Genomic DNA, 16,928 nt, shown 5'->3' on the forward strand with positions numbered 1-16,928 from the left:
AGATATAGATAGGTGGGTGAGTGGATGGATGGATAGATGATACATAGATAGATACATAGAAACATAGATACATACATAAGTGAATAGATGGATAGATACATAGATAAAGTAGATATATACCTAGGTACAAAGATGGATGGATGGATGCAGGGAATGATAGACAATAGATGATAGATAGAGTAGATAGAACAAAGATAGATAGTACATAGACAGATAAATAGATCCATGTAACAATTCCATGGAAAGGTAGGGTTGAAATTTGCTTCGGACTAAGCTACATCCAGAAATTCAAAGTCTTTTTGTTGATGTTCTCACTTTCTCTCCCTTTTCCCCTCTCTACTCTCTTCCAAAAACCCTATTTGATCCATAATAAGTCATTTTCCCTTCATGTGAATGAATCGTACTAGTTCAGGGAATACAGCACTGAACCGCAATGTGACTAACCCACCATGTTTTCCTTTCACTTGTAGATTACATGCTATTCTTCATTTTTATCTCCTTGTTTCTCACCCTCCTGGAGTGTGATATGCAAAAATTTCTATAAAATGTGTATCATCAGAATGTGATTGACTGTATATAAGATTAGCAGATCCCTGGTGAATAGTTACAAACTGAGTTTAAAAATTGGATTAGATGTCTCTTGATAAATTGCTAGTACAATTGATGTCATGCTTTATAACATTTCTTCTCCCTAGATTGTGCCATTATGGTAGGCAGAATAATGATACCCCCACAGTGCCTGTATCTGAAGCCCTGGAACCTTTGAACAGGATGCATTACATGACAAAGGGAATTTCCCAAATGGAATTAAGTTTGCACACTTTAAAACAAAGAATTGTTTTTGTATCCTTTCAGCCAGTCTGTGTATTTTGGTTGGGACATTTAATCCATTTACATTTAAGGTAATTATTGATATGTATGTTCCTATTACCATTTTCTTAATTGTTTTGGGTTTGTTTTTGTAGGTCTTTTCTTTCTCTTGTGTTTCCTGCCTAGAGAAGCTCCTTTAGCATTTGTTGTAAAGCTGGTTTGGTGGTGCTGAATTCTCTTAACTTTTGCTTGTCTGTAAAGCTTTTGATTTCTTTGTGGAACCTGAATTAGATCCTTGCTGGTTAATCTTCGCTGTAGGTTTTTTCCTTTCATCACTTTAAATATATCTTGCCACTCCCTTTTGGCCTGTAGTCTCTGCTGAAAGATCAGCTGTTAACCTTATGGGAATTCCCTTGTGTGTTATTTGTTGCTTTTCCCTTGCTGCTTTTAATATTCTTTCTTTGTGTTTAATTTTTGTTAGTTTGATTAATATGTGTCTTGGCGTGTTTCTCCTTGGGTTTGTCCTGTATGGGCCTCTCTGCACTTCCTGGATTTGATTGACTATTTCCTTTCCCATGTTGGGGAAGTTTTCAACTATAATCTTTCGAAATATTTTCTCAGACCCTTTCTTTTTTTCTTCTTCTTCTGGGACGCCTATAATTCGAATGTTGGAGTGCTTAATGCTGTCCCAGAGGTCTCTGAGACTGTCCTTCATTCTTTTAATTCTTTTTTCTTTATTCTGCTCTGCAACAGTTATTTCCACCATTCTATCTTCCAGCTCACTTATCTGTTCTTCTGCCTCAGTTTTTCTGCTATTGATTCCTTCTAGAGCATTTTTAATTTCAGTTATTGTATTGTTCATTACTGTTTGTTTGCTCTTTAGTTTTCCTAGGTCCTTGTTAAATGTTTCTTGTATTTTCTCTAATCTATTTCTGAGATTTTGGATCACCTTTATTATCATTACTCTGAATTCTTTTTCAGGTACTTTGCCTGTTTCCTCTTCATCTATTTGGTCTTGTTGGTTTTTACCTTGCTGCTTTGCCTGCAAGATATTTCTCTGTCTTCTTATTTTGTCTAATTTACAGTATTTGAGGTCTCCTTTCCCTAAGCTGCAGGATCGTAGTTCCTCTGGCTTCTGTTCCCTGCCCCCGGTGGTGAGGTTTGTCCAGTGGCTTACATAGGCTTCCTGATGGGAGGGACTGGAGCCTGGGTTCTGGTGGGTGGAGCTGAGTCTTTTCCCTCTGATAAGCAGGGCTATGTCAGGTGCCAGGTTTTGGGGTGTCTGTGAGCTTAATATGACTTTAGGTAGTCTGTGTGCTGATGGGTGGGTTTGTGTTTTTGTCTTGTTTGTTGCTTGGTGTGAGGCATCCAGTGCTGGGAACTGCTAGCAGTTGGGTGGAGCCAGGTCTTGGATTCAGATAGAGGCCTCTGTGAGAGCTCAGTGATTAATCTTCCCTGGGACTAGGAATTCTCTAGTGGTCCAGTATGCTGGATTCAACCCAGAGCCTCAGGCCCAACTTCTGTTAGAGGAACCAAGACCCCGCAAGTCAAGCCGCTTGTCCTGGCAATAAAAGGTATTAAAAAAAAAAAAGGCTAAAAAATCCCCAAACATAGGCAGAACACTCTATAACATAAATCACAGCAAGATCCTTTTTGACCCACCTCCTAGAGTAATGGAAATAAAAACAAAAATAAACAAATGGAACCTAATGAAATTTAAAAGCTTCCATAAACAAGACGAAAAGACAACACTCAGAATGGAAGAAGATATTTGTAAACGAAGCAAGTGACAAAGGATTAATCTCCAAAATATACAAGCAGCTCAATATCAAAAAAACAACCCAATCCAAAAATGGGTGGAAGACCTAAACAGACATTTCTCCAAAGAAGACATACAGATGGCCAAGAAGCACATGAAAGGATGCTCAACATCACTAATCATTAGAGAAATGCAAATCAAAACCACAATGAGGTATCACCTCACACTGGTCAGAATGGCCATCATCAAAAAATCTAGAAACAATAAATGCTGGAGAGGGTGTGGAGAAAAGGGAACCCTCCTGCACTGCTGGTAGGAATGTAAATTGATACAGCCACTATGGAGAACAGTATGGAGGTTCCTTAAAAATCTAAAAACAGAACTACCATATGACTCAGCAATCCCACTACTAGGCTGATACCCTAAGAAAACCAAAATTCAAAAAGATACATGTACCACAATGTTCATTGCAGCACTATTTACAGTAGCCAGGACATGGAAGCAACCTAAATGTTCATCAACGGATGAATGGATAAAGAAGATGTGGCACATATATACAATGGAATATTACTCAGCCATAAAAAGGAATGAAATTGAGTTATTTATAATGAAGGGGATGGACTTAGAGTCTGTCATACAGAGTGAAGTAAGTCAGAAAGAGTAAAACCAATACCGTATGCTAACGCATATATATGGAATCTAAAAAAAGAGTACTGATGAACCTAGTGTTAGGGCAGGAATAAAGACTCAGACATAGAGAATGGACTTGAGGACATGGGGTGGAAGGGGAAGCTGGGATGAAGTGAGAGAGTAGCACTGACATATACACACTACCAGATGTAAAATGGATGGCTAGTGGGAAGCTGCTGCATAGCACAGGGAGATCAGCTCAATGCTTTGTGACGACCTAGAGGGGTGGGATAAGGAGGGTGGGAGGGAGGCTCAAGAGGGAGGGGATATGGGGATATATGAATACATATAGCTGATTCACTTTGTTGTACAGCAGAAACTAACACAACATTGGAAAGCAATTATACTCCAATAAAGACGAGAAAACAAAAACAAAAACAGGGAAGGTTGCCTGGGTAATCCAGGTGGGCCCAGTCTAATCACATGGGCCCTTTAAGTGGGAGAGTCCACTGGAGAGAGGCCACACCAGAAGAAGAGACAGGAGAGATGGGAAGTGGGAGACCCACGTTGCCATTACCACTAGCATTGAAGATGGAGGGAGGGAGACATGAGCCGAGGCATGTGGCTCTAGAAGTTGGGAACAGCACTTGGCTGACAGCCAGGAACCCCAAGGAACTGAAATCTGCCAGCAACCTTGATAAGCCAGGAGACAGTCTCCTCTAGCCCTTCCAAAAAGGGATGCGGCTCTGCAACACCTGGATTTTAGCCCATGAGACCCATGCAGAACATCTGACCTGCAAAACGGTAAGATAATACATTTGTATTGTTTTCAGCTACTAAGTTTGAGTAATTTGTTACAGCTGCAACAGAAAAGTAATACACTTGGGCTTTCCTGGTGGTGCAGTGGTTGAGAGTCTGCCTGCCGGTGCAGGGCACACGGGTTCGTGCCCCGGTCCAGGAAGGTCCCACATGCCGTGGAGCGGCTGGGCCCATGAGCCATGGCCGCTGAGCCTGCGCGTCTGGAGCCTGTGCTCCGCAGCGGGAGAGGCCACAGCGGTGAGAGGCCCACGTACCGCAAAAAAAAAAAAGTAATACACCCAGGTGAAACTGCTTTTTTTTTTTTTAAGGGAAGTGTTCAGTAAGTGGATTTCTTAACTGATTTGTTCAGCCCTGGAAAGCAGAACCTTAATGGTCTTGGCTGGTCGGGGTCTCACTGGTCTATATTCCCTTTTTAAGAATAACTAGAGAAGCTTTTTCTCATTTACAATCTTTTTTTTTTTTTTTTTTGCGGTACGTGGGCCTCTCACTGTTGTGGCCTCTCGCGTTGCGGAGCACAGGCTCCGGACGCGCAGGCTCAGCGGCCATGGCTCACGGGCCCAGCTGCTCCGCGGCATGTGGGATCTTCCCGGACCGGGGCACGAACCCGTGTCTCCTGCATCGGCAGACGGACTCTCAACCACTGCGCCACCAGGGAAGCCCTTACAATCTTATAAAGAGATCAAAAGTCTTTGTAAAGAATAGAGTCCATGCTCTGTAGAAAATGGGATTTGGTGGGGACAGATTACCTATTCACACAAACAGACTCTGAAACAGCAATGTTGGGTACAGGTGAGATTCATTAGCCAACATGGCCAGGAGAAGCAGCTTTTCACAACCTGGCTATGCAGCTTCTTGGCCTGAACACTTCTTTCCTAAACTGCCTGTGATATCCAAGCCCCTTGCTCTTATTCCTGTAGCATTCTGCTTTGCACTCTACTGACTTTTTGCTAATCTCAAATTCTCCTAGTATTTGTCTATAATTCTGCTCAAGATAAAAATTCTACCACATAAGCTATTTCTATAGAGAGTTTTCTTACTCAGATTGACCCTACAAAATGCTGGCTGCCCGTTTTACTTGTTAGCATGGAATATAGCAATGTGATGCTATAATTCTGTCACTAACCTGAGTGTCACCTGTATAAATTCTCCCTGACAGCTGCATTTTTTAAAATGCATTTTCTTAGTGTGCCAAGGCATTTCAGAGCTTTGCAACCTGTTTTAAGAATCCCAGTTCCAATAAGATAGCAGATAGTGCAAAAAGAAAAAACAAAGAGTAAGAATCATCTTCTTCACTAAAAACTTGGAAAAAACAAAACAACAAAGGGATACAACATATCCTCGACTCCATGAATTGTTAAGGACTTGAAAACTAGATGTTGGAGCATGTGAACACATGATGTAGCTAACCTTGGTGGCTTTGCTAAACCCAGAAACATACAACCTTGAGTGTCAACACTCATATGAAGCCTGGAGATGAGATCCTGGGTCCAAATAAGCCAGGAGCTGGAAATGAAGCCACTACTCGTCCCCCCAGATATTGTACCATCAGTGAAAGGTACATTAGAAAATAAATCTTCCCTCTGCCTTATAAGCTAGGAGGAAAGCTTGACTGTCTCTACCAGCACTTCACATGAGTTTGGACTCTAAATTTATACCACCAGAGTCTCCAGGCAGAAATAAATATGAAAGGTACTTGGACAACATAGGCCACATAGGATTTCCCACAGAACACAGGAGTGATGATTGTGGTGGAGGGCTCTTAATCTGAGTTCACCATCAGAAATTGTGAAGTTCATGACGTAACCACCTGTCCTAACCAGAATGAAGCAGACACACCATGAGGATCGGTAAAACCTAAGGACATTAGTTAATAAAACAAGAATCTGAAAGACAAATGATTAAAGACAAAATGAAGAAATCAACACAGTAAGAAAAGGAAAGAGAAGAAAGATATTTGAAAGCAAAAAACAGGTTGGACAGAGAGAAGAACAGAATTTCTGGAAATGAAAAGTACTGTTCTGAAAATTAAAAATTCATGGGACAAATGAAACAGGTTAGACTCATCTGAATAAAGAATTAGTGCAATGAGAAATCTATTTGATTAACATTTCCAGAATAAAGCAAGGAATTGTAGGACATGGTAAACATAAAGTGTCCTTAAGTGAAGATGGAATGAGAAGGTCCAATGTGCATCTACCGCAAGAGGAAATGGAGAGAATGGTGGGGAAGCAATATTCGAAGAGCTAGCGGCTGAAGATTTTTCTAAAGTGATGAAATAACATGCATTCTCAGATTAAAACAGTACTCAGAAGTGGACATTGAGTTAAACACACACACACACACACACACACACAAATGTAGACACACATATACACACTTAGACATAAGACTCTCTGAATCACCAAAAAGGCAGGGTTACGTGCACTAATATGTATAAAGGGCTTGGAACTGCGCCCACGCATAGTACAAAGTATGTAACAACTATTCTTATTATTTTTACTGCTATAATGACACGCTGCCATGATTATTATTCACTTTGCTTCTCTATATCTTAATGGATTTCATAACAGGCAGTATCAATGAAGAAAGTGGTTACAGTGTAGTTATAAAATATGTGGTGTGAGGTTATTTATGTAAAATCTAAACACAGAGGCTAAGAGCCATGTTATTTGATGGAAGTGATGCCACAGCAAGTATGAGGACAGTGGTTACCTGTGGGGATAAGGAAGGGGGGAGGTAAGGAATGGAATGGTCAGGATGAGGCCACACTTCTTCGCTTTGGGCACTAAAAACAAATTCTGAAGCAAACACGGCAACATGTTAACTTGTGTTTAATTTCAGCCACGGGTACTTCCAGCCATGGCTGTTGAGGGGGGAGGTCATTCAGGGAGCCAAGCCTGGGTGCCACGCGCCAAATAGTGTCCCTTGCTGCAGTGTGGCTTCTGACTGAAAGAAAGCGAGTCTTTTTCTACTTCACACAAAGATGTGTTCATGGCGACCCTGTGGGTAAATGGGCGCCTGTTATATTATTTTCTGTACTTTTTTGTGTTTGAAATATATCATCACTTTAAAAAGGGACTATGACTTCCTGCATAGAGCTTCAGGTAAAAACAGAATTCCTGTTGCTCAAAATTGTCACAATTCCTGTGTCACTTTATCCCATTCACCGAACAGGCCAGGTCTCCGTTGGTGTTCAGATGGAGAAAGAATTGCATATTTTCTCCACAATCAGAGCCTTATAAAAACATAGGGTCCCCTTCAGGTTCACCCACCTAATGACTCCACAGCCCATGTAACTGTTGTTAGGCAAAAAGCTTGAAGTTTCAAGTTAATTTCTTGGTGTGACTAATATTTCAGCCGAGGAATTAGGGCTGTTGCTCGGTGTATTATTGCTAGCAGGATAACATGTAGTGATGTAGAGGCTGATTATCCCACCCACCCCTTCTCAGAAAAATACCTAGCAGTCTACAAGTCTGTTAATATAATAGGGTCAGGTCATTATTTCAAAAGAGACTTAAGTTGTCTAATTTCCAATGTCTGCGGATAAGTGGTGAGATAAATAGGAACAAGTGTGAGAGGTCCGTGTTGTGTTCCATAATTTTCTTTTTCATTTCTGAATTGCTGCCCCAAACTGCATAAAATGTAAGTTCTCTATGGAATCCAGTGGCTTTCTGGAGAAGTAAGTTTCCACTTCTAAATATGACAAATATGGAGCCTACTAACTTCTAAGAAATTCTGAGCTGCTCACGGTTTTTTTTTAATCTGACCAAAAAATGCAATTAGGAATTCACTGTTTCTTAGGTTAGAGAAGCATCTTTTAGCCCCAGATAATTTGTGTTTGTATCCTATGTTTACCACATGCTTGCTATATGACCTTGGATAAGTTCATTTATTTCTTAAGTTTGGTCTCTTCACTTGTAAAATACAAATTAATGTTTGTACCTACTGCATAAATGTTAGGAGTTTTTAAATATGCTACTGTACACAAATTCTTGAGCACTGTAGGAGGGTCATAGGATAAACCTCAAGCTCAGTAAATGATAACTAGTATATCGTTATTAGTGTTTCCTCCAAAAAAGAAAAAGCACTAAGGGCAAGTGTTGGATTCAGTTTCACTCTGACCTTGTTATAATATATAGTCTCAAAGACTATAACTGCTAATTGACTAAGTGTTTTCAACTATAAAACGAGGCTAGACGCATCTACTACTCAAACTGTGAGTGCAGCAGGAGATAACATATACAGAAATCTAAGGCTTTAAACAGTTGTAGGAATGACTTACTGTTCTTTTAAAATCACTCCTTTGAAATAGAGGAAACACAATGGGCAGTTTCTACTGTATCATCACATGTAAATACAGGAGAATGCCATCACCATATGGGTCCTTATAGCATCTGTCCTGTCCTGCAGAATTGTTAGAAGACCTTGACCTCCCTCCCACCAGATAGATACTACCTCATCAACCAATATACAACTGAATCAAGTCCAAAAGATATGATTCTATACTATCTCTTCTTTGCTAAAAATATCCAATAGATTTTCAGGGTGTCAAAATAAAAGACAATTTAAAATCTGTAAATACTTGACATACATTCAATTCTCATGACAATACTTCCAAAATTTCTTTTCCAAACTCAACTTCTACTACTGGCCTTCATAGACTTTACACTTCAAAATGCCTCACTGCTGCCCCACCAGAGTCCTATGTGTTTTCTCTGCTCAGCCTTCGCACACTCCCCATCTGCCCCCCTTCCCTCACCTTGTTTCGTCCCACATGCATATGCACCTGTGCAAACCTCTCCGGTCTCCAAAATAGGGTTCAAGTGCTACTTATTTATTTGTTCATCCCCAAGTCCTCTGTATTCATTTCCTGTAGCTGTTGTAACAAATTACTACAAACTTAAAACTTCAGAAATTTATTTTCTCACAGTTCTGGAGGCAAGAAGTCTGAAGTCAAAGACTCAGCAGAGTTGGACTCCCTCCAGAAGATTTAGGGAAGATTCCATTCCTTGCCTCATTCAGCTTCTGGTGGGTGTCAACATTCCTTGCCTTTTGGCCTATATTAGTCAGGCTTTTCCAGAAAAATAGAACCAATAGGATGGAGAGCTCTATACCTAAATCTATATCATATATATGTGTGTGTGTGTGTGTGTCTGTATAGATATCTATCTATCTATTTATATCTATCTATATATATATATATATAGAGAGAGAGAGAAATTTCTTTTAAGTAAATGGCTCATGTGATTATGAAGACCAGCAAGTCAAAATCTCTAGGAATAGACCAGCAGGCTGGAGACCCAGGGAAGAGTTGAAGTGGAGTCTGAAGGCCACCATCTGCTTCCAGAATTCCCTCTTACCTGGGAGAGGGCAATCTTTTGCTCTATTCAGAATTCAAGTGATTGTATGAGGCCCACCCACATTATGGAGGGCAATCTGCTTTACCTAAAGTCCACCAATTTAAATATTAATCTCATTCAAAGCATACTCAGCAAGTACTCAGAAAACATTTGATCAAATATCTGGGTACTTACCTGGTGGTGCAGTGGTTAAGAATCCACCTGCCAATGCAGGGGACACGGGTTCGATCCCTGGTCCGGGAAGATCCCACATGCCGCAGAGCAACTAAGCCCATGCGCCAAAACTACTGAGCCTGTGCTCTAGGGCCTGCGAGCCACAACTACTGAGCCCATGTGCTGCAACTACTGAGCCTGCGTGCCTAGAGCCCATGCTCCACAACAAGAGAAGCCACTGCAATGAGAAGCCCATGCACCACCACAGAGTAGCCTCTGCTCGCCACAGCTAGAGAAAGCCCACGTGCAGCAATGAAGACCCAATGCAGCCAAAAAATAGAATTAAAAAACAAAAAAAGAGAGAAATGTATGCTGGTAGCATTAAATAAATAAATAAATAATGAGAGGAAATAAACTAATCTTAAAAAAAAAGAATATATGGGTGCTGTGGTCCAACCAAAGAGGCACATATAGTTAACCAGCCCCCGGCCCCACTGCTCCAATCTCTGCCTTGGCCACCTTGCCTCCTCCTCTTCTGTGTATCTTTTCCTGAATTCAGAGTCCAGCTGGTTCATCCACCTTAAGCTCCTTTTTGTAAGATTCTTCACTTATTTACATCTGCAAAGACCCTATTTCCAAATAAGGTAACATTTTCCCTTTTGGCATAGAAGGTAATATTCACAACATCCAGAGATTAGAATGTAGACATATCGTTTTGGGGTCCACCGTTAACCCACTATATTCCCCCAATCAAAAGTAATGTCTCATTCTTGGAAAGCTTCATAGCACTGGTCCATACCTTTAGTGTCCCTAGGTAACTATTTTTTAGTTATATCACTTCACACTCATTCAAAAACAAATATCGATCACCCTGCTCCATGGCAGGTGCTGTGCCAGCTGCTGGGGTTACAAAGAAGACTAAGATGGCCCTGGCTCTCAACAAACTCACTACCTAAGGAAAACGTATATGTAAAGAAATAATCCCAAGTCCCATATTATGTGCGTAACACTCCGAATATGCCAGCTATTCCTCTTTGCTCTCAAATTACCTTGCATTTATCCCTATAATGGCACTTGAAACATCAGTTAAAATCAGCTGTTCACACATCCATCTCCATCACCAGACTCTAAGCTCCATTTATGTCTTTTTTAACATTATGTCCCTAGTGCCTAAGATAGATGCATAGCCTAGAATGAATCTTCAGTGAGGCGTATTGAATTAATTACATAAACTAACAAAATCATTAAGCCCCCACTAAGTGTCAGGTACTTTCCTAGATGCTACAACTATAGCAGTATACAGTCTTTCAAAAATTCCTACCCTGATGAATATCTGTTAAACTCCAGTGGATGGATGAACACATGAATGAATTATTTAACAACTAAACAATGTGCTTTGGAAAGACAGATAGAAGCAACTCTTGCTGGAGGAAATAAAGTACTGAATCTTGGGTTCTTGAAAGGAGGTAAAAGGTGAAGTGAGAGCCCCAGATGTGCTGAACAGCATGATTTTATTTGACTGAACCGTCAGAGACTTCATGATTTTTATTTTTTTGCGGTAGGCAGGCCTCTCACTGCTGTGGCCTCTCCCGCCGCGGAGCACAGGCTCCGGATGCGCAGGCCCAGCAGCCCTGGCTCACGGGCCCAGCCGCTCCGTGGCATGTGGGATCTTCCCGGACCGGAGCACGAACCTGTGTCCCCTGCATCGGCAGGCGGACTCTCAACCACTGCGCCACCAGGGAAGCCCAGACTTCATGATTTTTGAGAGAAGAGTATCTTTTTTCCTGCTTCTATCACTCTTACGTTGAACTCAATGTCTCAAACAGAGAATATTCTCAAATCTCAGCAACTGTCTAGACTATTGTGCTATTTCTTTTGATAGCCACTAATTCCCTGTGGCTAGTTCAGTTTTAATTAATTAAAATTAAATATTAAAACTTCATTTCCTTAGTTGCACTAGCTGCATTTCCATTGTGGAAGATCTGCACATGGTTATAGCTACTGTACAAAAGAGTACAGATATTGAACAGAGCCATTCTTACAGAAAGTTCTACTGGACAGTCATGGTCTGGAATGAAGGAATGAACGGATAACCAGGTTTCAAAATGTTAAACCAGAAAGAGTCCTTACATCTCATGAATTTCCGATTTCCTCATTTTACATTTGGAGACACCAAGACCCAGAGAGGCAAAGCACCTACTAAACTTCCATGCTGCTTTGGTCCCAAGCACGTTGATAGTTCATGATGGGTTGGAGTCTGTACTCTGCACTTCATTTATACTGAATCATACTACACCTGGCTTTTGCTCTAAGGATTTCCAAGAGGACACGTTTTACTGTGAATAGCAAAGTTCACCAAGGTCTTTCTGGTAGCTCTTGGCAGTGCAGGTGGGAAGTTTACATGACAGGCCTAGATATCTGAGCCAAGGCCTATCCAGTTACCAGGGCAATGGGGACAATTGATCAGATCAGGGAATGGGTTCAGCCCTGTCACTGGCTGAAAATAAACACCCAAGAGTTGCAGCGACCAATCATCAGAGATGGACACTGGGAGAGTGAAGAAGTGGCAGCGAATTACAGCAGAAAGCCTTGAGCTCACATTCCATTTCTTCTTTTTTTTTTTTTTTTTGTATTGGGTTTTTTTTTTTTTAATTAGTTTCTGCTTTATAACAAAGTGAATCAGTCATACATATACATCTGTTCCCACATCCCCTCCCTCATGCATCTCCCTCCCTCCCACCCTCCCCATCCCACCCCTCCAGGCGGTCACAAAGCACAGAGCTGATCTCCCTGTGCTCTGCGGCTGCTTCCCACTATCTATCTACCTTACGTTTGGTAGTGTATATATGTCCATGCCTCTCTTTCCCTTTGTCACAGCTTACCCTTCCCCTTCCCCATATCCTCAAGTCCATTCTCAAGTAGGTCTGTGTCTTTATTCCCGTTTTACCCCTAGGTTCTTCATGACATTTTTTTTTTTTTAATTCCATATATATGTGTTAGCATACGGTATTTGTCTTTCTCTTTCTGACTTACTTCACTCTGTATGACAGACTCTAGGTCTATCCACCTCATTACAAATAGCTCAGTTTCGTTTCTTTTTATGGCTGAGTAATATTCCATTGTATATATGTGCCACATCTTCTTTATCCATTCATCCGATGATGGACACTTAGGTTGTTTCCAGCTCCGGGCTATTGTGAATAGAGCTGCAATGAACATTTTGGTACATGTCTCTTTTTGAATTATGGTTTTCTCAGGGTATATGCCTAGTAGTGGGATTGCTGGCTCATATGGTAGTTCTATTTTTAGTTTTTTAAGGAACCTCCATACTGTTCTCCATAGTGGCTGTACCAATTCACATTCCCACCAGCAGTGCAAGAGTGTTCCCTTTTGTCCACACCCTCTCCAGCATTTATTGTTTCTAGATTTCTTGATGATGGCCATTCTGACTGGTGTGAGATGATATCTCATTGTAGTTTTGATTTGCATTTCTCTAATGATTAATGATGTTGAGCATTCTTTCATGTGTTTGTTGGCAGTCTGTATATCTTCTTTGGAGAAATGCCTATTTAAGTCTTCTGCCCATTTTTGGATTGGGTTGTTTGTTTTTTTGCTATTGAGCTGCATGAGCTGTTTATAAATTTTGGAGATTAATCCTTTGTCAGTTGCTTCATTTGCAAATATTTTCTCCCATTCTGAGGGTTGTCTTTTGGTCTTGTTTATGGTTTCCTTTGCTGTGCAAAAGCTTTGAAGTTTCATTAGGTCCCATTTGTTTATCTTTGTTTTTATTTCCATTTCTTTAGGAGGTGGGTCCAAAAGGATCTTGCTGTGATTTATGTCATAGAGTGTTCTACCTATGTTTTCCTCTAAGAGTTTGATAGTTTCTGGCCTTACATTTAGGTCTTTAATCCATTTTGAGCTTATTTTTGTGTATGGTGTTAGGGAATGATCTAATCTCATACTTTTACATGTCCCTGTCCAGTTTTCCCAGCACCACTTATTGAAGAGGCTGTCCTTTCTCCACTGTACATTCCTGCCTCCTTTATCAAAGATAAGTTGGCCATATATGCGTGGGTTTATCTCTGGGCTTTCTATCCTGATCCACTGATCTATCTTTCTGTTTTTATGCCAGTACCACACTGTCTTAATTACTGTAGCTTTGTAGTATAGTCTGAAGTCAGGCAGCCTGATTCCTCCAGCTCCGTTTTTCGTTCTCAAGATTGCTTTGGCTATTCGGGGTCTTTTGTTTTTCCAAACAAATTTTGAAATTTTTTGTTCTACTTCTGTGAAAAATGCCAGTGGTAGTTTGATAGGGATTGCATTGAATCTGTAGATTGCTTTGGGTAGTAGAGTCATTTTCACTATATTGATTCTTCCAATCCAGGAGCATGGTATATCTCTCCATCTATTTATATCATCTTTAATTTCTTTCATCAGTGTCTTATAATTTTCTGCATACAGGTCTTTTGTCTCCTTAGGTAGGTTTATTCCTAGATATTTTATTCTTTTTGTTGCAATGGTAAATGGGAGTGTTTTCTTGATTTCATTTTCAGATTTTTCATCATTAGTGTACAGGAATGCCAGAGATTTCTGTGCATTAATTTTGTATCCTGCTACTTTACCAAATTCATTGATTAGCTCTAGTAGTTTTTCGGTAGCATCTTTAGGATTCTCTATGTATAGCATCATGTCATCTGCAAACAGTGACAGCTTTACTTCTTCTTTTCCAATTTGGATTCCTTTTATTTCCTTTTCTTCTCTGATTGCTGTGGCTAAAACTTCCAAAACTATGTTGAATAAGAGTGGTGAGAGTGGGCAGCCTTGTCTTGTTCCTGATCTTAGTGGAAATGGTTTCAGTTTTTCACCATTGAGGACAATGTTGGCTGTGGGTTTGTCATATATGGCCTTTATTATGTTGAGGAAAGTTCCCTCTATGCCTACTTTCTGCAGGGTTTTTATCATAAATGGGTGTTGAATTTTGTCGAAAGCTTTCTCTGCATCTATTGAGATGATCATATGGTTTTTCTCCTTCAACTTGTTAATATGGTGTATCACATTGATTGATTTGCGTATATTGAAGAATCCTTGCATTCCTGGAATAAACCCCACTTGATCGTGGTGTATGATCCTTTTAATGTGCTGTTGGATTCTGTTTGCTAGTATTTTGTTGAGGATTTTTGCATGTATGTTCATCAGTGATATTGGCCTGTAGTTTTCTTTCTTTGTGACATCCTTGCCTGGTTTTGGTATCAAGGTGATGGTGGCCTCGTAGAATGAGTTTGGGAGTGTTCCTTCCTCTGATATTGTTTGGAAGAGTTTGAGAAGGATGGGTGTTAGCTCTTCTCTAAATGTTTGATAGAATTCGCCTGTGAAGCCATCTGGTCCTGGGCTTTTGTTTGATGGAAGATTTTTAATCACAGTTTCAATTTCAGTGCTTGTGATTGGTCTATTCATATTTTCTATTTCTTCCTGAGTCAGTCTTGGTAGGTTGTGCATTTCTAAGAATTTGTCCATTTCTTCCAGGTTGTCCATTTTATTGGCATAGAGTTGCTTATAGTAATCTCTCATGATCTTTTGTATTTCTGCAGTGTCAGTTGTTACTTCTCCTTTTTCATTTCTAATTCTACTGATTTGAGTCTTCTCCCTTCTTTTCTTGATGAGTCTGGCTAATGGTTTGTCAATTTTGTTTATCTTCTCAAAGAACCAGCTTTTAGTTTGGTTGATCTTTGCTATCGTTTCCTTCATTTCTTTTTCATTTATTTCTGATCTGATCTTTATGATTTCTTTCCTTCTGCTAACTTTGGGGATTTTTGTTCTTCTTTCTCTAATTGCTTTAGGTGCAGGGTCAGGTTGTTTACTCGAAATGTTTCCTGTTTCTTAAGGTGGGATTGTATTGCTATAGACTTCCCCCTTAGAACTGCTTTTGCTGCGTCCCATAGGTTTTGGGTCGTCGTGTCTCCATTGTCATTTGTTTCTAAGTATTTCTTAATTTCCTCTTTGATTTCTTCAGTGATCACTTCGTTATTGAGTAGTGTATTGTTTAGCCTCCATGTGTTTGTATTTTTTACAGATCTTTTCCTGTAATTGATGTCTAGTCTCATAGCATTGTGGTCGGAAAAGATACTTGATACAATTTCAATTTTCTTAAATTTACCAAGGCTTGATTTGTGACCCAAGATATGATCTATCCTGGAGAATGTTCCATGAGCACTTGAGAAAAATGTGTATTCTGTTGTTTTGGGGTGGAATGTCCTATAAATATCAATTAAGTCCATCTTGTTTAATGTATCATTTAAAGCTTGTGTTTCCTTATTTATTTTCATTTTGGATGATCTGTCCATTGGTGAAAGTGGGGTGTTAAAGTCCCCTACTATGATTGTGTTACTGTCGATTTCCCCTTTTATGGCTGTTAGTATTTGCCTTATGTATTGAGGTGCTCCTATGTTGGGTGCATAAATATTTACAATTGTTATATCTTCTTCTTGGATCGATCCCTTTATCGTTATGTAGTGTCCTTCTTGGTCTCTTCTAATAGTCTTTATTTTAAAGTCTATTTTGTCTGATATAAGAATTGCTACTCCAGCTTTCTTTTGATTTCCATTTGCATGGAATATCTTTTTCCATCCCCTTACTTTCAATCTGTATGTGTCTCTAGGTCTGAAGTGGGTCTCTTGTAGACAGCATATATATGGGTCTTGTTTTTGTATCCATTCAGCCACTCTGTGTCTTTTGGTGGGAGCATTTAGTCCATTTACATTTAAGGTAATTATTGATATGTATGTTCCTATTCCCATTTCCTTAATGGCTTTGGGTTCGTTATTGTAGGTATAGTCCTTCTGTTGTGTTTCTTGCCTAGAGAAGTTCCTTTAGCATTTGTTGTAAAGCTGGTTTGGTGGTGCTGAACTCTCTCAGCTTTTGCTTGTCTGTAAAGGTTTTAATTTCTCCATCAAATCTGAATGAGATCCTTGCTGGGTAGAGTAATCTTGGTTGCAGGTTTCTCTCCTTCATCACTTTAATTATGTCCTGCCACTCCCTTCTGGCTTGTAGAGTTTCTGCTGAGAGATCAGCTGTTAACCTGATGGGGATTCCCTTGTGTGTTATTTGTTGTTTTTCCCTTGCTGCTTTTAATATGATTTCTTTGTGTTTAATTTTTGACAGTTTGATTAATATGTGTCTTGGCGTATTTCTTCTTGGATTTATTCTGTATGGGACTCTCTGTGCCTCCTGGACTTGATTAACTATTTCCTTTCCCATATTAGGGAAGTTTTCAACTATAATCTCTTCAAATATTTTCTCAGTCCCTTTCTTTTTCTCTTCTTCTTCTGGAACCCCTATAATTCGAATGTTGGTGCGTTTAATGTTGTCCCAGAGGTCTCTGAGACTGTCCTCTGTTCTTT

This window comes from Hyperoodon ampullatus (genome assembly GCF_949752795.1).
Source record: "Hyperoodon ampullatus genome assembly, chromosome: 15".
NCBI lineage: Eukaryota > Metazoa > Chordata > Mammalia > Artiodactyla > Ziphiidae > Hyperoodon > Hyperoodon ampullatus.